Below are 23,388 nucleotides of genomic sequence, written 5' to 3'. Positions count from 1 at the left end.
TTAACATGACCTGAGATTGTTCTATACTCATATTCTATGGCTGTCTCAAAAATGTTAGGATGATTTTTCAACAACTTTGAACCTAGTTCTTCAAACCAGACAGAGGTTCGTGAAGAGCCTGGCCTTTTGCTGAGCTACCTGAGTGAACCCAGGCTCTGCCACTTCAGTGTCTCGACTTCCCCACCTGTAAAATGGGCATAGTGATGAGAGCTATCCGGATGCCGTCATGTCTTTTCACAATGGTGTCTTACACACGATCCAGCGTAACAGAAGCTTTCTTTCTTTCTTTCTTTCTTTCTTTCTTTCTTCCTTCCTTCCTTCCTTCCTTCCTTCCTTCCTTCCTTCCTTTAGATTTATTTATTTATTTGAAAGTCAGAGTTACACAAAGAAAGAAGGGGAAGCAGAGAAACAGAGAGAGAGAGGAGAGAGAGAGAGAAAGAGAGAGGAGAGAGAGAGAGAGAGAGAGAGAGGTCTTCCATCCGCTGGTTCACTCCTCAATTGGCTGCAACGGCTGGAGCTGTCCCAATCAGAAGCCAGGAGCCAGGAGCTTCTTCCAGGTCTCCCACGTGGGTGCAGGGGCCCAAAGATTTGGGCCATCTTCTGCTTTCCCAGGCCATAGCAGAGAGCTGGATTGAAAGTGGAGCAGCCAGGTCTCGAACCAGCACCCATATGGGATGCCAGCATTAACCTGCTGCGCCACAGCACTGGCCCCATAGATATTTCTCTCTTTTAAAGAGAAGTTTTATGAAAGAAAGTTCTCCATGCACAAAGTGAGAAGGGCTCGTATAGAGGACCCTACACAACACCAGCAGGCTTCAGGGGTCCTCGGCACACAGCTGGTTCTGCATGAAGACCTCCACACTGTCTCCCCTCCCGTCCAGAGTACCACTTCATTCCAAAGTATTCTGGTAGCCATCTGTAAAAGATAGGGGCTGCTCTTGAGCACACAACTGGGTTTGTTCCTGATTCTGTTCCTTAACCTCCTCCACTCCCTCTATCAGTCAGGACCAATGCCCCCTTCAAAACACATCTCCCACCTGCCTGGGCCCAAGTCCCCTGTGACTGTCGCCGCCTGCCTGCCTGCCATCCCACCTCCACTCTGGCTCCTCCCTGCCCTCCACCATCCCATTCTCTGCACAGCAGCCATCAGCACCTCTTGTCTGGTGTTGATAAGATGATATCACTCCACCGCTGAAAATCATGCAGGGCTCCCGGGCTCCCGCTGCACCTGCCAGCCTGGGCCTGGCCTCCCCTCCTTCCTCCCTCTGAGCCTCTCTGCTTCGGGTTCAGCAATTACGCGGTTTCTGTGTTTCCACCTCCCAGCCCCCTCCAGGCCTTCCCAGCCCGGGACTGGTATGGGAAAGCCCCTTCTCCCAACCTTTCTGCAAGCTGCTCCTTCCCCCAGGGGGCCACAGGGCTCCTCTATTCTTACGCCCTGTTTTCTCCGGTGACTCCTGAAGCAATTATTACTAATGTTCCCACTTAGTGCTCATTTTCAGATTACACACACAGGGTTGGTGTATGTCACACACTCCTGTAGCAGGAGGCCTGGCTTCTTGGCCAATTGAGGCCACTAATGAGCATCTGGGTCCGTCCAACCTGACTCCCAAAGTTTTTGACAACCATAGTTTTTCTTCTCTGGCCCTCGCGTCGCAGGCGGATGAGTTGCTGTGTCCTGACTGTGCAGGTGACTTCTGTGTTGTCACCTGTCGCACAGTCTGGGGCTGCAGAGCCTTTCCCAGTCTCCCTGCTACCGTCTCTCAGGCAGGCAGGAGGGAGTGCCAGCACGAACCTTTCTGTCTCAGCACACTTTCATTCATTCTGTGTGCAAGGCCAACCAGTTCCCGGAGCTGGAGGGGCTGCAGACGCTCCATGTGGAGCTATCTGAGGTGACGCAAACGTGATGGAGCGCTCTTGCAGTCACTGGTACTGAATAAGCCATACTTACGCTTCGGCTGTCTCTGTTTGATCTAGCACCAAAAGTTTATTTTGTGAATAATGGGGCCCTTTTGTAACCAGGCATTTGTAACTAAACAAGGTTGCTTTGGGGTCATGATACTACAGTAAGAGGCTCTCCTGACCAAAGTATTTGCTTCCTTTTGTTAGCAAACTAATACTTATTTATTTATTATTTTTTTAAATGAAGAGCACATTTTTAAAAATTTTTATTTATTTATTTACTTGACAGGCAAAGTTAGACAGTGAGAGAGGGAGAGAGACAGAGAGAAAGGTCTTCCTTCAATTGGTTCCCCCCAGTGGCCACTACAAGGCAGAGACAGAGAGACATCGTAACAGCTGTGCAGAGGTCCACTGCCTGAGCTGTCGTTTACTCCTGGCATTGCTGCCTGCTTGCTGCCTCCCGTGCTGGGGATGGGTGGATCAGGAAAGCAGACACAGGCCCCTGCCCTCGGGGAGTTTCCAGGTTAGCAGATGGAGATTAAACCATCCTTGTAAATATTGGACTGGGGACAAGGGTTCCGTCTCGCTCTTGAGATCTGTGTCTGCTCTCAGACCACCTGGATCCTGCTTCTGTTTCCAGCTGCCCACTAAGGCAGACATGGGGGAGGCAGCAGGTATTGGCCCAAGAACATGGGGCCTTGCCACTCCCATAGGAGGCCTGGATTGGGTGCCTGGGTCCCCAGCATGGCAAGGGTTTGAGAAGTGAACCGCAGATGAGAGTGCTCTCTGCTTCTCAAGTGAAAAATACCTACCTTGGATTAAATAATGTGGGGAGACTCATTTCTTTGGGGAAGTCATGTTCAAATGGAGATTTACAGCTCAGTGCTTCGGTGTGAATGTGTTCATGTGTTGTAAACTCAATCCCAAAATTCATCTGTTGGTTGTTTTGGTGGGGGAGGTTGCTTTGGGAGGTAATTAAGGTGAGTTGAGGCCAAGCAATGGCATTAATGGCTTCATAGGAAGAGGAAGAGAGACCTGAGCTCGCAGCATGATGTGTCTTGCCCTGTGATGTCCCCCTCCTATGATGAGCGGAGTGCCCTCAGCAGCGGCTGACCCAGCACCACGAGCCAATGAAACTTCCATTCTTCATAAATTACCTGCTCACAGGTGGTTCTTATTTTTATTTTTTTGACAGAGTTAGAGAGAGAAAGAGAGAGAGAAAGACAGAGAGAAAGGTCTTCCTTCTGTTGGTTCACTCCCCAAATGGCTGCCACAGCCAGTGCACTGTGCCAATCTGAAGCCAGGAGCCAGGTGCTTCTCCTGGTTTCCCATGCAGGTGCAGGGCCCAAGCACTTGGGCCATCCTCCACTGCACTCCCGGGCCACAGCAGAGAGCTGGACTGGAAGAGGGGCAACCGGGACAGGATCGGTGCCCCAACCGGGACTAGAACCCGGTGTGCCGGCGCCGCAGGCAGGGAGGATTAGCCTAGTGAGCTGCGGTGCCGGCCACAAGTGCTTTATTATAGCAACAGAAAATGAACTACACAGACAAGTGACTCGCGTTCTCTGTGCCTGCCTAAAACAGCCACCCACCGTATTGCCCTTTGTTGCTCTGCTGAGTCTGTTCATGGACCCATGAGTGTTCTCCTCCATCTGACTGCACATGCTAAGCCCAGGAATCTGTGGCATTGACGGCCCCAGCGTGTTGTCGGGGCTCCACCTCGCTGTGTGATTCACCAGCTCTGTCTCAGGGGTTTCTGATTCCGAGTCACAGAATCCACTTCCCCTGGCTGTGTGGCTGGGCCCTGGTCTCCACTGTCATCTGCCCGTTTTCTCTGTCTTTGGGACTGCTTATCTAACCCCTGGAGTCCAGGCCTGCACACAGACCAGCTTCTCTCGGCCCCGTTCCTCGATCCAAGTGAGATCTACTCTGCTGTCGCCATCAGACATTCAGTCCAAGGTGCTTAGGGGGTCACGGGGGTCATGGGACACAGATGGGGGCTCCCAGGGCCACACCAGGGTGGGGACCAGCCACCCCAGGAAATGCTGCTTCCTTCCACAGGTTTGTATGCATTTTTTTCACTAAAATAGATTAAACATACAGAAACATTTGAGGCATGTGTTTGGCCCAGCAGTTAAGACACCAATCAGGAGACCAGCATCCCCTACCTGAGTGCCTGGGTTCAAGCTCAGCTTTGCCCATTGCAACCGTCTGGGGAGTGAACCAGTGGATGGGAGCTCTGTCTCTCAGTTAGAAAAGAAAATACTGAGATTTTGAGAAGTAAGTTCATGAAAACTTCCAGCAGTCTTTCCCCCAGAAACCTTTTATTTAAGGAATACAAACTTCTTGCATTTCCTAACTACAACTTTAGGAACATAGTGATTCTTCCCGCTGCACCAACCCTCCCACCCACACTCCCACCCCTCTCCCTCCTCCCTCTCCTATTCCCACTTTTATTTTTTTTTTACTAAGATCTATTTTCAATTAACTTTATACACATAGGATTAACTCTAAGTAAAGAGTTAAACAAATTGTCTGAAAAAAAAAAAAAAAAAAAGCTTGTTCCTCAACAGTTGAGACAAGAGCTGTTCAAAGTCATCACATCTCAAAGTGTCCATTTCACTGCTACAGATGACCTTTTAGGTATTCATTAGTGACCACAGATCAGGGAGAACAAACAGTATTTGTCCTTTTGGGACTGGCTTGCTTCACTAAGTATAATGTTTTCCAGTTTCATCCATTTAGTTGCAAACAACAGGATTTCATTTTTCTTTTTTACTGTTGTGTAATATCCCATGATCCCGTAATTTCTTTTTCCAGTCTTCAGTTGATGGACATTTGGGTTGATTCCACATCTTAACTATTGTGAACTGAGCTGCAAGCGGTTTTTTAAATATTAACATTTTACTTTTACCCAAACCAGAAGTTATAGATGTTTTGCTTTCTTATATTTGACAGACGCAAATCTATGATGACTGTGAAAATCAGGCACATGCTGTTCTCTGAAGGGAGGAGAGAACTTCCACTTTGACTATGGCCCTGTCTAAATACTGATGGAGTCTGTGGACTCAAGGGGCTTCCATAGCCTTGACAGCTCATGGCAAGAGTCTCAGGTGATCACTGATGTCATAAATAAGAGTGTCAATTGTTAAATCAACAACAGGAGTCACTGTGCACCTGCTCCCCATGTAGGACCTCTGTCCTTAATGTGTTGTACTATGAAAATTAACAGTAAAACTAGTCTTCAAACAATACTTTATACTTTGTGTGTCTGTGTGGGTACAAATTGTGGAAATCTTTACTTAGTATAGAGTTGGTCTTATGTATATACAGATAATTAAAAATGAATCTTAATGAAGAATGGGATGGGAGAGGGAGGAGGAGATGGGATGGTCTGTGGGTGGGAGGACGGGTATGGGGGGGAAGAACCGTTATAATCCTAAAGCTATGCTATGAAATTTGTATTTATTAAATAAAAGCTTTCTAAAAAAGGAAAAAGAAAATCAGGTACATGAAAATACCTGTGAAGGCACTTCAAAAAGCTCATATGATGTTACTTAGTGCAAAAACTTTTGAAATCCACAGATACAAAAAGTTCATGGAAAAAGCATATTCTCTAAAATCATGTATTTCAAATTTTTGAAACCAAAGTGAACTTATTTTTTATTTCATTTTTCCATGAATATTTTGAAGCCCCCATGATCCCTTTAACTTTAGTTTCCAGTAAATGTAGACCCTGTCTTCCCTTAAACTTGTAATCTTATATTTGTCACAGCTTTTTTGGCACTCATTTCGTGACACACCCAATACTCTCGGCTTGCTTCTGGTGTGTGTTTAATCAAGAAACATCAGGCATTATCACACAAAGTAATTTATTTGCAGCAAATAAAGAGGCCAAGGCAAATCTTTCCAAAATCCACAGTTCTCTGTGCAAAGAGAACCAGGTATCTTTTAATGAAGGGACAATTATTGAGAATGGAAGAGGGGGAGTTCTTGTCTTTGCATGTAGGAGCGGGTACAAGTTCACACAGGCATGGATCAGAAATATGCCCCGGCACACATTTCATGTTATGGTAATCAGGCTTGGGCTCCTTCTGGGCCAGAGATCCTAGTATTAAAATGAAGCGAGCACGGAAGATCTGTTACGTGCACACTCTGTAACTCTGCCTTTCAAATAAATCTTCAAATAAAATGCAACACAGGTCGACCTTTGGACACTTGCAGGTCCCTCTGCACAGGCATCACCCTTGCAGTGGGGTCTGGGCCAGTCTCGGCCAGCAGTGATTGTGTGTCTACCCGGAATTAACTGACAACCTGAAAAACAACTTTACAGAACTCAGGTGTTTTGGAAGCAATGAGAAATGAGTCACAGGAAAGACTTTTAAGCCTCTTTAGGGTATTAGTGGGTGACAATTTGACTTTTTAAAAATATTGCATCAAAATAGCATTCCTCAGGATCACTGCTTTTCTAGAACCTTCTCTCCCCCTCCCCCCCACCCGCATTCTGCAGCTGAGGTCTCTTGCTGTGCTCCGCTGGTGTCAGGCTTCAGCAGTGAAGGTTTTGTGCACATTGTGGCCTTTCTCGGCTGTGCAGAGAGAAAATAAGAGTTTTGTCCACGCTCTGAGCAGGGAGTACGGGAAAGGGGAATGGCTCCCGTGGAAGCCAGAGCACAGGTGGCAGCCCTCATCGAATAGTCACAACCAGCTCTCAACACCAGGCCTCCTGTGTGCAGACGCAGCTCTGAAAGCTTTACCTGGGTTTCCAGATTCTAACCTCTGGATGCCTCTGACCAGGTAGGCGCTGTGAGTCTCCCTCTTGGATGAGGCTGGGCCACGTAGTTAGGTGGCAGATCAGGGATTCCAATGGAGACAGGCTGGCTCCTGAGGGTAGGCACAGAGCCACGGTGCTAGCCCATCTCTGAGCCATCCATTCTCATGCCGGAGCCAGGATGCAGGAGCTTGGCACTTCACCCCGACCTGGAAAATCTCCTTGTAGACATAACCCTGGGAGGATCCGCATTTATTTGAATAAGGTGTGAGTTTGCTTACTAATGGCAGCAACCCTTGACCTCACAGGCTGAAAGGGTGAATTTCAGGTGTCACCCACTGGGGATTTGGCCAGAAGGGGCTGGGTACTCGCCTCTCTAGACCCAGAGAGCTAGGTCTACTTACTGCCTCGGGAGGGTTTACAAGGCACCTCCTACATTCCCACCCCTGCCTCCAGTCTGTCTGTCAACTCATTTACTTTATGATGGGAATCAAGGCTCCCAGACAGCAGACAAGGATGAAGTTCACTGCTGAGCCAGGCTTTGCTAACACGGAAGGGAACCGTGCTGCCAGCAGTCACTCTGACACCTGTATCCTGCTGGCCTGCGAATCCTGGCTTTGTCCTCCAGGGTCACGCAGCCTGGGAGGCCAACCAAAGAGGCTCACAGTGAGTAGGGCAGTGCTGTTCCTCGGGGTGGGGACCAGCAGGGATAAGCCAACCAGGGGACCGTCTCAAAGTACACAGCTTAATTGAGTGGTTTTTGCGGACTTCCTCATCTGTTTGTTTTAAGTAATGCGCCTTGGGGTTTGGCAACCAATGATCTCATGATCTGAAGTCAAATATTGACAAGTAGTCCCAGCAGGCAGGGCAGAAAACAAGGTCCGGGTTGGAGAGACAGTCCCACATACGTGGGAAAGCAGAGCGGGGGCTGCAGGCGTACATTCCAGTCGCAGGCTGCTGCCTAGCACCGGGTTATAGGGCATAGATGCCCTTGGGAATAAAGAGACCACAGGAGCCAGTTCATAGCTTGAACTGTGAACCAGTTGCTGCAAAAGACTACTCTCCTTTGCTGCCTTAGAGAAACTTTGCAGATGATTTCTTGATAGTCATCTTTAAATTCTGGAAAATTCTAAGTCTAACACAAAATGTCTTTTCTTTAACCACATTCTCTCCCTTAGTAGCCTGATATGAAGCTGTGTGTGTGTGTGTGTGTGGTTTTAATTAAGACTTATTTATTTATTTGAAAGGCAGAGTTACAGAGAGGCAGAGGCAGAGAAAGCGAGGTCTTCCATCCGCTGGTTCACTCCCCAGATGGCTGCAATGGCGGGAGCTGTGCCCATCTGAAGCCAGGAGCCAGTAGTTTCTTCCGGGTCTCCCACACGGGTGCAGGGGCCCAAGGACTTGGGCCATCTTCTACTGCTTTCCCAGGCCATAGCAGAGAGCTGGATGGGAAGTGGAGCAGCCGGGACTTGAACTGGCGCCCATGTGGGATGCCGGCACTGCAGGCGGCGGCTTTGCCCGCTCCGCCGTTTCCAACACCGTCCATTGGCTGGTTACATCTAAACGTCCATGCCCAGCTGCACCCAGCTCCTCCCTCGCCTCTAGCTGTCCACCCGGACAGTCCCACCTGGCCTTCTAGTCCCCGCTCAAACTCACCCAGCTTCCGAGCGCTGCCTGCCTCTCCCAAGTTTCTCCCCCAGTTTTCTTCCCCTCCATAAGTTCATAACCATCCTCCCAGCTGCCCAAAGCCAAAAATCTAGAATCCCTAATTGTTCTCTCCCAGTCCTACCGCAAAAAATGACCTCAGCTGTTAGGGCCGGTGCTGTGGCAAAGCAGGTTAAAGCCCCAGCCCGCAGCACCACATCCCATATGGGCAACGGTTCAAGTCCCAGCTGCTCCACTTCCAGTCCAGCTCTCTGCTATGGCCTGGGAAAGCAGTGGAGGATGGCCCAGGTGCTTGGGCCCCTGCACCTGCATGGGAGACCTGGAAGAAGAAGCTCCTGGCTCCTGGTTTCAGATTGGCCCAGCTCTCTCTCTCTCTCTCTCTCTCTCTCTCTCTCTCTCCCTCTCTATATCTCTGCCTTTCAAATAATAAATAAATAAATCTTAAAAAAAAAAAAAAACCCAGCTGTCACCAACCCACACACAGAACCAGAGTGGGAGACCCCAGATTGTGGCCCTTTGAGGAGTGAATCAGCAGATGGGAGATTCTTAATTCTCTCTCTCTCTCTCTCCCTCTCTCTCTCTCTCTCTCTCTCTATATATATATATATATATATATATATTCAAATAAAGAAATCTGTAAAAATAAATTTCTATTGTGGAAAACGTCTAATATATAAAAAGTAGAGCAAAGAGTATAATAATCCTCTATAAATCCATTACTGACCTTAAAAATCATCAACACAGAGTAGGTGTGTTGCCTGGGAGTTAAGGCACCAGTGTGAATACCTGAGCCCAATACCAGGCTTCTAGCTCTGACTACAGGCGCTGGCTTCCCATCCCAGCTTCCTTCTAACGCATACCTGGGAAGCTGCAGTGGTGGCTCGAGTACTTAGGCTCCTTCCATAACACCTCAGAGGCCTGAGTTGAGTTCCCAGCTCCCAGCTTTGGATCTGGCCCAATTCTGGCTGCTAGAGATATCCAAGGGGGAATGAACCAGCAGCCAGGAGCTCCCTCTCTCTGCCTAACTCTCTCTCCGTAAATAAGTGTGGGTACTAGGGGGAAGCCAAAGGCCTCCACGCAGAAAGGTGCTTTTTTAAATATTTTTAAAATAAATTATAATTATCATGATTTTGCCCATGTAATTTTTACCCATTTTTTTCATTTTGGACTATTTTAAAGCAAATTCCTTGTATCATGTTATTTTTACCTGTAAATACTGCAGTTGGCAACTGTGACTGATAAGGAATTTTTTTAAAGATTTATTTTTTATTTATTTGCAAGTCAGAGTTATACAGAGAGAGAAGGAGAGGCAAAGAGAGAAAGAAAGAGAGGTCTTCCATCCACTGATTCACTCCCCAGTTGGTCACAACAGCCGGAGCTGCGCTGAGCTGAAGCTAGGAGCCAGGAGCTTCCTCCAGGTCTTCCATGCAGGGGCCCAAGGACTTGGGCCATCTTCCATTGCTTTCCCAGGCCCTAGCAGAGAGCTGGATCGGAAGTAGAGCAGCCAGGACTCAAATGGTTGCCCATATTGGATGCTGGCACTGCAGGTGGTGGCTTTACCTGCTACACCACAGCGCGAGCTCCTGATAAGGAATTTTTAAGAAACATAATCACCATACAGTTATCACATCTGACAAAATTAATTATAAACCATACTGTCTTTAAAACTTATTTTCACAATTGCTCTTTGGAAATAGTATCAAAATAAATTCTATGCATCATATTTGGTAAATGTATCTCCTAAATATCTTTTATATCCCCCACTCTTCCTCCCCTTTTAAAAAAAAAATGTTAAATTTTACTATTTGAGAGGTGGAAAGAGAAAAAGACCGAGACAGAGCCAGAGAGAGACCTTTCCTTTCACTGGTTCACTTCCAAAATGCCCGCAGCAGCTTGGGCCGGCTCAGGCCAATCGGGAGCCGGCAGCTCCATCCAGGTCTCCCTGTGGTTGGAAGGGACCCTGCTACTTGAGACATTACAGGCTGCGTCCAGCATGCACATTAGCAGGAAGCTAAAAATCAGGAGCCGAGCTGGGACATGACCCCAGCAGGCCCCGCAGTGTGGGACGCAGGTAGATTCACCGCTAACCAAACGCCTGCACTTGCTCTTCCCTGTTTATGTCTTTGGTTGTGGGTGCACTTGGTCCTTTGTCTCATGAAGTTTTCCAGATACTTTGATAGCGTCCTTGTGGTCTCATTTAAATTGTTTCACTGTCCCCTGCTGTTTCCTAGTTCTGCAGACTGTATTAGACTTCAGTTCCTTCTTTTTTTCTTTTTTTTTTTTTTCTTAACAGCAAGAATGCTTCACAGGTGGTGCTGAAAACTTCCTTTCTTGTCCTGCCAAGGAGGCACAGCACATCCACAGACCAGTCTCAGTGAAGCCACAGTTGATCTGAGGGTTCAAGTACACTATTTGTTTCTAAGTATTCAGAATCCCTTTATATCAGGCTCTGTGGCTGAGTGGGTAAAGCTACCACCTGCAGTGCTGGCATCCTATATAGGCACCGGTTCCAGTCCCTGGCTGCTCCACTTCCTATCCAGCTCTCTGCTGTGGCCTGGGGAAGCAGAAGAAGATGGCCCAAGTGCTTGGGCTCCTGCACCCATGTGAGACCCAGGAAGAAGCTCCTGGCTCCTGGCTTCGGATCTGCACAGCTCCAGCCATTGCAGCCATTTGGGGAGTGAACCAGAGGATGGAAGACCTCTCTCTCTCTCTCTGCCTCTGCCACTGTAACACCGTCATGAAAGTAAATAAGTAAATCTTAAAATAAGAATGCATATTCTAAAAAATAAAATAAAATAAGCTCAGGGCTCGCTCGCTCTCTCTCCCCCTCTCTCGTTCTTGCATTATCTGTCACTCTACCTTTTAAATAAATAATTATATATATTTTAAATTGACCCGATATCTTCAACACATGAGTAAAAGTCTTGCATGCTGTTGTGTATTGTTATTGAGAGGAACGCATCTGTGCTCACTTGTCCAGAGTGATGAAAACAGCTATGGAAGACTAATGACCGTGTGTATTAAAAAGACATGGATGGGATGAGGAAGAACTATCCATCAAAAGGGACTTACAAGGCATTTTAGCCAATTGCAACACATGAACTTAATTTGGATTTTAATACAAAAATGGTGCTAAAATACGGGGGTATTTGAACAGTCTGAGTAAATGATGATGTTAAGGAATCACTACTAATTTTTCAGGTGCATTAATGATGTTTAGGTTGTGTGTGTGTGTTAGGGTGCTTGTCTTTTAGAGCCACAAACAAATACTGAAAGATGAGACTATCTGATGTCTTGGACTTGCTTTAGAACAGCATGAGACGAGAGGGGTAGGTAGGGTAACAGATGAAACGTTTGACTAAAATGCTGGTAACTACGGAAGCTGCTTTGTGGTTCCACTGGGGTTCGTATGCACTTTTCATACTTCTGACAATTTCTTTTTTTTTTAAAGATCTATTTATTTATTTGAAAGTCAGAGTTATACAGAGAGAGAAGGAGAGGCAGAGAGAGAGAGAGAGAGGTCTTCCATCCGCTGGTTCACTCTCCAGTTGGCCACAATGGCAAGAGCTGTGCCAATCTGAAACCAGGAGCCAGGAGCTTCTTCCAGGTCTCCCACGTGGGTGCAGGGGCCCAAGGACTTGGGCCATCTTCCACTGCTTTCCCAGGCCATAGCAGAGAGCTGGGTCTGAAGTGGAACAGCTGTGTCTCAAACCAGCACTCATATGGGATGCTGGCATTTCAGGTCAGGGCGTTAACTTGCTGCTGACAATTTCTAAAGTGAACAGTTAAAACCCACAACAAACCACGAAGGGTTCACTATTTCCTGAAGGATAATGTCCTTAGTCCCTAAGACTCATGATATATTTTTAAGGCTTATTTATTTATTTGAAAGATAGCATTTGAAAAATATATATATATAAAGAGAGAGAGAGAGAGAGAGAGAGAGAGAGAGAGAGAGAGCTTCCATCTGCTGGTTCACTCCCTAAATGGTCGCAACAGCCAAGCTGCCAGATCTGAGTCAGGCCAAAGCCAGGACCTCACATGGGCGGCAGGTGCCCCACGTTCTTGGGCCATCTTCCACTGCCTTTTCAGGCCCATCAGCAGGAAACTGGACTGAAAGTAGCCTGGACTCAAACCCTCGCTGTGAAATGGGATGCTGGCATCCCAGGCAGCCGCTGAACCCACTGCACCACTAAGCCGGCACCAAGACTCACAATCTTCTGACAAGCCCTATTTGCAGCCTCAGCTTCCACTACTTACTGATCCAGCCAGACTGGAAGATCATTCTTTACATCTGGATGTGAGATGCAGTTTCCAGACTTTAAATATATCACTTGTACTGTCCTGTGCTGGAACTGAGCCCTTTTCCTAGGTACCACTCACAAGTTAGCCAAATCTCACATCCTATAATACTTCCCACCTTACAAAAAATTCCGTTCTCTGATCATCAGTAACTCACCAAAGTTTATCTCATCTTCAGCAATGATATTGTCAATTGCTTTTCTGTAGTGTGGGCTTTTCTAACTATGAATTATAAGTTCTGAAAGCAGGAACATTGTCTTAGAACTTTTGGTTACACATAGCACCATGGTCCACTACGAGTGCTTGATAAATATGGTCTAATTAAGTGTCAGTGATCAATTAAATGGTAGTGATGGAGCTTTAAAAGCTTGAGAGGAAAAAGATGATGGTATCTGAAAGTAAAGTTAGGAAAAAGAAATCTGGGGACTGGCACAATGGCGTGGTAGGCTAAGCCTCCACCTGTGGCACCAGCATCCCATATGGGTACCAGTTCGAGTCCTAGCTGCTCCACTTCTGATCCAGCTTTCTGCTATGGCCTGGGAAAGCAGTAGAAGATGGCCCAAGTCCTTGGGCCCCTGCACCTGCTTGGGAGACCTGGAAGAAGCTCCTGACTCCTGGCTTCATATCGACCCAGTTCTGGCTGTTGTGGCCATTTGGAGAGTGAACCAATGGATGGAAGACCTCTCTCTGTCTCTCCTTCTCTCTGCCTGTAACTCTACTTCACAAATAAATAAGTAAAACCTTTTTTAAAAACTAAAATGAATTTCCAGTTGCTAAAGGTGAAAAAAGAAAGATCATTTGAGAAACAGTCCATCTTTGCCAATGCATACGGGTATTTTCCAAACCCATTTAACATCACATTTATCATCGTCACTATTTTTAAGTGCACAGTTTGGAGGCATAGAGGACACTCCCGTTGTTGTGTAGGCATCGCTACCCTCTGTCTGCGGAATTTCTCTTTCCACATTGAAAATCCAGTATCCCCATTAAAAACAGCTCCCCACTTCTCCCCCGGCTTTTGGTAACCTGCATTCCACTTTCTGTTTCTATGAATGTGATTGCTCTAGGTACCTCGTATAAGTAGAGTCACACAATAGCTGATTCATTGTGACTGATTTATGGGCCTCTGTCTTTTTTTTTTTTTTAAAGATTTATTTATTTGAAAGTCAGAATTACACAGAGAGAGAAGGAGAGGCAGAGAGAGAGAGAGACAGAGAGGTCGTCCATCCACTGGTTCACTCTCCAATTGGCCGCAACGGCCGGATCTACACAGATCCAAAGCCAGAAGACAGGAGCTTCTTCCGGGTCTCTCACATGAGTGCAGGGGCCCAAGGACTTGGGCCATCTTCTACTGCTTTCCCAGGCCACAGCAGAGAGCTGGAATTGGAAGAGGAGCAGCCGGGACTAGAACCTGGCACCTGTATGGAGTGCTGGTACCGCAGGCGGGTGATTAACCTACTGCGCCACGGAGCCGGCCCCACATTTTTTTTTTCTTAGCACAGATTTTGGACCCATCCATCACTGACTACAACCTGCTTCCTAATTCAAAAAATAAAATAGAACACTTGAGAAACATGAGTGAACAGGTGTGAGCAAGGAGGGGCTGCAGGCCAATTTACCTTGAGGTGTGCAAGAAGATAGGGCAACAGGAAGCATTCTAACTACGCATTAGCTTAGAGAACACAGGATGGAAAATGCTGGGGCCGTGTCTCCTAGATTGCTTTCTTGTAAAGAAGAATTCGCCGGTAGCAGCATCTGCTGGGGCCAGGCTTTGTTTTGGATCATGGCCACGACTCTGCTGGAGGTGGGAAGAAGTCTCCAGTCGCTATTTGTTCCAAAAAAAACATCGTCTCAGGGGGTTGGCAGAAGAGCCAGACAGTCTTACCAGCGGATGCTTTCAGCAAGGCGATTGCCAAGGCATTCCAAACTGTGGAGGGCTTTCCCCAGTCCCAGAGCTGCGCTCCAGCGCTCCTGTGTGAGCCCTTCGAAGAATCTGAAAGAGACCTGCCCAGCACTGAGGCCCCACTCAAAAAAAAAGTGGGGAGCTACTGTGCAAGGTACTGTTCGGCAGTATATTACATGGGGATCCAGGAATTCCTTTGGCTGACGTGTTTTTAAAGAAGTCATAGGGAGGCGGTCACAGACACGGACGGCCCACAAGGAGAGCACTGTTCACCTGGCAACAGCTCAGATCCACCCCACAGGTCTCTCTCAGGAAAAGTAAGAAGAGCCCACACCGATCCAAACGCAGAACAAGCAGTGCCTGGCGGGGCATTTGGATCTCGGGCTTCCTTTTATGAAACATAGAAAAAGTGTCAGGGAAAAGTCACACCTCGTTTTGAAACTATCTTCAGACAGCAAAGGCAGTGCCTACCTTCCTTTCAATGAACTCAGCTTCCTTCGAATGAGCTGCTTTCTTAACTCCTGCAGGATCTTTTAGTTCTTTCTTTTTTTAAAAGATTTTATTTGTTTATTTGAAAGTCAGAGTTACACAGAGAGAGAAGGAGAGGCAGAGAAAGAGAGAGAGGTCTTCCATCCGCTGGTTCACTCCCCAGTTGACCACAACGACCGGAGCTGAGCCAATCCGAAGCCAGGAGCCAGGAGCTTCCTCCAGGTCTTCCCACACAGGTGCAGACCCAAGCACTTGGGCCATCTTCCGCTGCTTTCCCAGTCCATAGCAGAGAGCTGGATCAGAAGTGGAGCAGCCGGGACTCGAACTGGTGCCTACATGCAATGCCAGCACTGAAGGCGGCAGCTTTACCTGCTACGCCACAGCGCCAGCCCCAGGATCTTTTTGTTCTTTACTGATTTAAGTGTGAGTTTCAATACTAGCACAAAGAATTCCCATACAGCTCTCATCCTGCTTCCCCAAATGTTACCATTTTGCCACATTTCCTTTATTCTCTCTCTCTCTCTCTCTCTCTTGCTCTTTCCCCCTGAGCAATCTGAGGGTTAAGTAATTATGATGCCCTTTATCCCGGCTAATTAGTGTGGATTTCCGCGATGCAAGGACATTCTCTTACATAGCCTTAGAACAATGGCCAGAATCAGGAAACCAGCATCCACACAGGACTAATATAATCCACAGACCTTGTGCAGATTTTTCCATGGATCTTCATGTCTTTTATAACAAAATCTGACTCACGGGTGGCCTTTGGTCATCGTATTTGTTGGATTTCCTCTAACTTGGAACAGTTACAGTCTCTCTGTCTCTTATGATATCAGCACTTACAGAAATGTTGCTCGAGACACAGAGCGGGAACACACCCATCTGCTGGTTCACTCCCCCAAGGCCTGCAGCCTCTGGGACTGGGCCAGGGTTACTGAGCAATCCAAGTGTCCTGTGTGGATGGCAAGGATGCACCCACGTAAGCCATCGCCTGCTGCTCACAGGATGCATGGACAGGAAGCTGGCGTCAGTAGCCAGGAATGAAACCCAGGTACTCTGGTGTGGAAGGCGGGTGTCTTAATCATTAGGCCAAACGCCTTCTCCCAGGGTTGGAGTTTTTAAAGACTACATGCTAGTGTATTATAGACAGTCCCTCTGTTTGGGATCGTCAGATGTTCCTGTTTGTTCCACTCAGCTTATGCATGTTTGACAGAGATTTCATAGCAATATTGTATTCTTTTCAGGATATCACATTATTTTCAGGGATCACATTATTTTTCGTGGGAAAACCCAGTAAAGGGAAAAACCACAGGACCTCCAAACCATTATCTGATTTTTTTTTTCAAAGATTTATTTATTTATTTATTTGAAAGTCAGAGTTACAGAGAGAGGAGAGGAAGAAAGAAAGAGAAAGAGGTCTTCCATCCGATGGTTCACTCCCCAATTGGCTGCAACAGCCAGAGCTGAGCCAATCCGAAGCCAGGAGTCAGGAGCTTCTCCTGGGTCTCCCATGCAGGTGCAGGGGCCCAAGGACTTGAGCCATCCTCCACTGCTTTCCCAGTCCATAGCAGAGAGCTGGATAGGAAGTGGAGCAGCCGGGACTCGAACCAGCAGCCATATGGAATGCCAACGCTTCAGGTCAAGGCCGCTGTGCCACAGCGCCTGCCCATCATCATCTGATTCTTAATGCTGTGGTCCATGGGTCTGCTGTACCAACAGCACCCCAGACAGGAGGCCATCTGACCCACAGAAATGGATTTCTCACAGTTATGGGGGCTGGAAGTCCAAGACCAAGAAGCCAGCAGACTCGGCATCTGGTAGGGCCTCCCCCACTCCTGGCACATGAGAGTGACCTTTGTGCTGTGCCCTCACATGGTGGAAGCAGAGAGGGAAGCTCTATGGTTTCTTTCTTTCTTTTTTTTTTTTTTTTTAAGGAGATGAATCTAAGTCCAGGAGGAGTCACTTGGAATTCCAAAAGCACGTCTGATCTCATCCTATCTTTATGTGTCTTAAGCTATTTTTAAAAACTTTTTGAGAAGCAGAGAGAGAAAAGGAGAAAGAACTGCCAGCCCTTGGTTCATTCACCAGATGCCCACAAAGAAAAGGGCAGGACCACAGCTCCCACATGAATGACAGAAACCCAGTTCTGGAGCCATCAGTGCTGCCATCCACGGTCCGCATTAGCAGGAAGCTGGAGTCAGGAGCTGGAGCGGACTGACCCAGGCACTACTATGGAGGAGGCCAATGTCTTATTTATTTATTTTAAAGATTTATTTATTTATTTGAAGGGCAGAGTTACACAGAGAGAGAAGGAGATGCAGAGAGAAAGAGAGGGGGAGAGAGAGAGAGAGAGAGAGAGAGAGAGAGAGAGAGAGAGAGGTCGGTCTTCCATCCATTGTTCATTCCCCAAATGGCCACAACAGCCAGAGATGTGCTGATCTGAAGCCAGGAGCCAAGAGCTTCTTCCAGGTCTCTCATGTGGGTGCAGGGCCCCAAGGACTTGGGCCATCTTCTACTGCTTTCCCAGGCCATAGCAGAGAGCTGGATTGGAAGTAGAGCAGCCAGGACTCAAACTGGTGCCCATTTTGGGATGCCGGCACTGCAGGTGGTGGCTTTACCCACCACACCACAGCGCCAGCCCCGAGGCTGACGTTTTAACTGCTGGGCCAAACACTTGTCTAGAACTCTCTTTACATTAAAAAAAAAAATCTGTCTCTCTGAGCTGCATTTTCCATAATTTCTTCAAATATATCTTCCAGTTTATTTTTCTTCTCTTCTGAGATGTCTTATCTGGTATTAATCCTGCCCATTAAGTTTGCATTTGTTTTAAGTGTAAATCAGTACACATTTCATTTATGAAATATTTTTGTTTATTTCTGAAATATCCTTAGGCAACCTGTACTCTTGTTCCTTGCTCACTTTTTGTAAAATTTGTTTTTATTTGACACATGATAGGTGTTCTTATTTATGGGATGCAGTACAAGAATTCAATACATACAACAGAGGCATATGAGGGTATACGCATTTCTGTCTCCTAACCATTTCTTTATGTTCAGGCCTTAAAACTCCTCTCTCTGGTTCCTCATGAAATACATCACAGCCATTGGAAACGTGCTCGCACTTTTGTGCTGCGTACTCAGGGAAGTAGCAAAGTAAACAGGTAGAGAACTGTAGTCGTGAGGGGAAATGCAACAGAGACCACGGAACATGCCTGTGTTCAGGGGCCTCCTGGGAAACATGAGCGACTGCCAATCCCAAGCGAGCTCAGCAGTTAATCCCTTTTCCTCTCGGATCCGAGCACCTCCATGCACGAGATTTCAAGGGGATTAAACAGAAGCAGCTCTGGGTTTCATGAGAAAACAACTGTCCGTTGACTTTCTGAATTCTATGTTCATTTGCTTTCTTTTCTTTTTTATGATTGGTGATTTATTGATTTGAAAGTCAGAGTTACACAGAGAGATATCTTATTTCCCAAGTGACTTGGACAGCCAGGGCTGTTTTACCCAGGAGCCAGGAGTTTCATCCGGGTCTCCTGCATGGGTGGCAGGGGCCCAAGCACCTGGGCTGTTTCTGCTGCTTTTCCCAGGCCGTTAGCAGAGAGCTGGATCAGAAGTGGAGTAGCTGGGGTGTGAAGCAGCGCCCATATGGGGTTTTGGCGTTGCGGGCAGCGGCCTCACCAGCTCTGCCACAACACTGGCTCCCTGTGCTCATTTTCAATGCTATGTATCACCCATCCGTGATTGCCACCTGTGAAGTGGATAGTCTGGGTCTTTTTTCCATCCTGGCCTTCTCCTGGGAGGGTAGGGGGAGCAAGGTTGGGGTTACTGCCTGCTGTGGTGGCTGTGGCTGTCTCTCTGTGACAAAGGGCCCCTCCCATAGCTGTCTATCTACCAGGCACTGGCAATAATCCAGGCCTGAGGGTGCACATGCCTCCCTGGGTACCACCAACGCTTCCTGCCGGTTCCCTTAATCCTGACTGTGCTTTGTAAACTTCTCTCTTCATTCAAAACTCTTCTTAACATTTCCAACCAAGGGTGTCTCTTCTACTTTCTGTCAGGGTCTGCCCTGAGACAGCCCCCCTCCCCCGCCATGCAAATTCCCACAGAGCATGACAGCAATGAAAACAACAACAACGTGTATGGTAACAGAAGATTGTGAAGCTGAAAGGTATTTAAAGGGAAAGAAATCTAAATTATAATTGTGAATTTCATCAAGTGTTCAGTAGATTATATGGTATTTTGCTTCAACCCAAACTGCTCTCTACTCCCTTGGGGCGTCCTACAGGTCAGTTCTGATGCTAAGGATCCTGGCTTAGGAGCAAAGTTCTGCACAGGCTGGCTCCTTCTTTGGGAGTCAGTCACATGTCTCAGAGGTTCCCCAGAGCACCTGCACTGTGACTGACTGGCTGCAAATCTGGGGCCTCCCAGCACCACCTCCGGTTTGATGGTTCAGTAGAAGGACTAACAGAACTCAGGAAAGCACTATTGCAATTTTAACTGTAGAGCAAACCCAGAGGGGAGACTCCCAGTTACAGAGTTTCTGTGCCTTCTCATAGAATTGGGGTGCATCGCTCCCAGCTCCCTCCTTGCACACCAAAGCGCTGACCAAGCAGGGAGCTGCCCTGACCCTCCCACTGCCCAGTTTTCCTAGGGTTTCACTGTGTGGGCACAACTGATTGAGTCTTTGTTTTGTGATCCAGCTCAGCGTTTAGCCCCTTTCCCTCTTCAAGGGTCAGGCAGTTCAAAGTTCTCAACCCTCCTGTGGCCTGGCTGATCTTTCTGGTGGCCAGTTCCTCTGTCTGGAAGCAGTCTGTGAGTCAGTCTCATTAGCATGCCAGAGACAGTGCCAGTGCTCGGGAAATTCTAAGGGTTTGTAGAGGCTCTGTGCCAGGAACCCAGGACAAGGATCAGACCACTTTGATACTTGACCATGATCATGAGATGCGCTAATGAACTTGTAGCTTCTCTCAAGCACTCTTGATTTTCAAGCCTTGTATTAGTGGTGTGGTCTTAGGACACAAATCAGTATATTACTTAACCTTGGACAGTATCTGTAATTAGGGTTTCCCAAATTAAGGATGTGATAAGTTATGCTAGATGTTGTCATTACACGCATGAACTGCGAACTTGATATTTAGCTCACTTTCCAAAAAGATTTGGAATGACGAAGAAGGCTGATTTTCGAAACGCTCCATGGTGATAAGAAAGTGCAGTTTGTCCATGTCCTAGACAACAGTCCCTGTGGAGGCCACGGCACTGGAAGCGAGGAGCTGCAGGCCCACGTCCTCGCTCTGCCACCGCTGACTCACACCCATCTGTGCTGCTTTGTGCAGGACACCAAGAGCTTGGCAACAGGGCATCTACAGCCACGCAGCAATAACGTCAAAGCTGCTTCATCATCCCATCCCAGCACTCGGGGAATCGCGTCAATATCTGGTCTTCGAGATTCTAATCTAGGGAACTTTCTAAACTTATACTGCACATCCTGCATTGTGGCATCCTGGTCTTCCCTGGCCCTTGTTCTGTATTCTTTCATGAGATGGTCACTCAGGTGTGCGAGCAAGAGAAGAGAGACGACAGGCTCAAGATGGCGAAGTTTTTGTATGTACTTCTGTCCAGGGCTACATGGGGAGGATACCACGTGGTCACGATGCAGAAGTGAAGCAAGGGAACCCTTGTACTGGGGTTTCCACAGGAGAGCCGGGGTGGGCAGCTTAGAAGTGGCTGGTTAGAATCATTTCTGCAGGTTCTAAACTGTAGAGATGGCTGCCAGTTGCTTCTTGGTGTGCATGGGCCGTAGGGAGATCTGGCTTTGCACATCAAAGGCTTGTGCCAGGCAGAGCCCTTTGTTATCTCTAAGAATTGGCTGGCCAAGGAGGGAACAGTCCCTTCCCAGCAAGGAAGGGTTTTTTTAAGACATCAAAACGTAACAGGAGCGGCCTTTGGTCTATCAGTTAAGATACCCATCTCCCACATTGGAGCTCTTGGTTCAAGTCCCAGCTGTGGCTCCAGAGTCCAGCTTCCTGTTAGGTAGTGGTGATGGCTCAAATAGTTGGGCCCCTGCTACCTGGTTGGAGACATGGACTGCATTCCTGGCTTCTGGCTCCAATGCAGGCTTGGCCCAGCCCCAGGTGTTGTAGGTATTTGGATAGTGAAACACCAGATGGGAGTTCTCTATCTATATCTCAGCCTCTTTCTCTCTGCCTCTCAAATTAAAAAAAAAAATCATACATCAAATTAAATATATGTATATAAAATATTTAAATTTTGGCTAAAGGATTGTAATAGCATACATATATATCACCTGTCACACAGAAAGCCTTCACCAAAAGCAGCCTACCATACAGAGATCTGTACAAAGCCCATAGAAAATACATATAATGAAAGTACTAGAAATAATTTCAATGTTTTCGTGTACCAAAATAAATTTATCTTTTAATTTCACTTTTCCATGAACTTTTTGAAGTGCCCTTATGTGCCTGTAGTAGTATTATAATAATACAGTGTATATGTCTATGTATGAATATATGCACACACACATACATGTGCATGTGTATGGATAGATAGATAGATAGATAGATAGATAGATAGACAGATAGAATCACAACCCTCTACCTGGGTTTGAGCTCTTGTCCCATATAAACCTGAGGATGCCTTGTCTGCCCAGTCCACATGGGTACTCTCCTGCACTGCAGCTGTCTGTGGCATGGTCTGTCTTAGTGCTGACTCTTCGAGGGTAGAGCCTGGGGTAGTACGATCAGTGCTTTCTCTACAGAAGGAGCACATAGTGCCGCTGCTCCCCTTAAATGAACTCTGGAGTTGCTTTGCAAACATGGCTTTGTTTATTTTATGTGAAAAGAAAGATAGATTGATCACTGAGAGGGACAGGGAGAAACAGGCAGGCAGACAGAATTAACCGTTGGTTAATTCCCCCATTGCCAACAGCACCGGACTGGGCCAGACTGAAACCAGGAGCTGGGAGTCCAGTGCAGGTCTTCCATGTGGGTGGCAGGGACCCAAGTACTTGAGCCACATGCTGTTGCTTCCCTTCTAGCAGAATCCCAGGCCATGCAATGCGTTCTGTAGGCGTCCTGACCAGTGTCCTAACCACTATCTTAAACGCCTGCTGCTGGAATTGCTTTTTTTTTTTTAAGATTTATTTTATTTATTTGAAAAGCACAGTTGCAGAGAGAGAGAAAAGGGAGAGAAAAATTGGCCGGTGCCATGGCTCACTTGGCTAATCCTCCCGCCTGTGGTGCTGGCACACCGGGTTCTAGTCCCGGTGGCTCCTCTTCCACTCCAGCTCTCTGCTGTGGCCCGGGAATGCAGTGGAGGATGGCCCAAGTCCTTAGGCCCTGCACCCACATGGGAGACCAGGAGAAGCACCTGGCTCCTGGCTTTGGATGGGCACAGCGCACCGACCGTAGTGGCCATCTGGGGGGTTAACCAATGGAAGGAAGACCTTTCTCTCTGTCTCTCTCTCTCTTACTATCCACTCTGCCTGTCAAAAAGAAAAAGAGAGAGAGAGAGAGAAATCTTCCATCTGCTGGCTCACTCACAATAGCCTCAACAGCTGGGGCTGGGCCAGGTGGAAGCTTCTTCCAGGTCTCCCAAGAGGGGTGCAGGGGCCCAAGCACTTGGGTCATCTTCTGCTGTTTTTCCAGGTGCTTTAGCAGGGAGCTGGTCAGAAGTGGAGTAGCCGGGACTCAAGCAGTGCCCATATGGGTGCTGGTGTTGCAGATGGTGGCTTGACCTGTTACACCACAATGCCAGCCCCTGGAGTTACTTCTTAATGGATACATATCAACAGAGTATATTATACAAATGCACACGAATTCATATTCATACACATATTTTCATACTTACTCAAATTACAACAGAATGATATGAGGATTTTAAAAAATTCTCAATATAGTTAATATTTTAAGGAAATTCCTTTTTATTAATATAGAGAAAATAGATTTCGTGTATTTCATGAGTACAATTCTAAAAGATAATTATGCCTCCCTCTTTGTCTCCTTCCCTCCACCCCCTTCTTCCTTCCTTCCTTCCTTTTGTTTACCTTAAGTTTTGCAAAAACATAAGTTCAAGCCACTCTTTAATCACAGGTTTAATACATCACTAACCATAATATTTAACAAGTAAAAAATAGAAAGACCACAGTTCCACAGGAGTATAAACAATGGCTAAAACCAACAAGCAAGGGCTGACACTGGGGCTCACTTGGTTAATTCTCCGCCTGTGGCACCAGCATCCCATGTGGACACCGGGTTCTAGTCCCGGTTGCTCCTCTTCCAGTCCAGCTCTCTGCTGTGGCCCGGGAGGGCAGTGGAGGATGGTCCAAGAGTTTGAGTCCCTGAGCCCGC

This window comes from Lepus europaeus, chromosome 13, assembly GCF_033115175.1.
Source record: "Lepus europaeus isolate LE1 chromosome 13, mLepTim1.pri, whole genome shotgun sequence".
NCBI classification, from domain to species: Eukaryota; Metazoa; Chordata; class Mammalia; order Lagomorpha; family Leporidae; genus Lepus; species Lepus europaeus.
The sequence above is the reverse complement of the archived record's forward strand: the minus strand, read 5'-3'. Positions refer to the sequence as shown.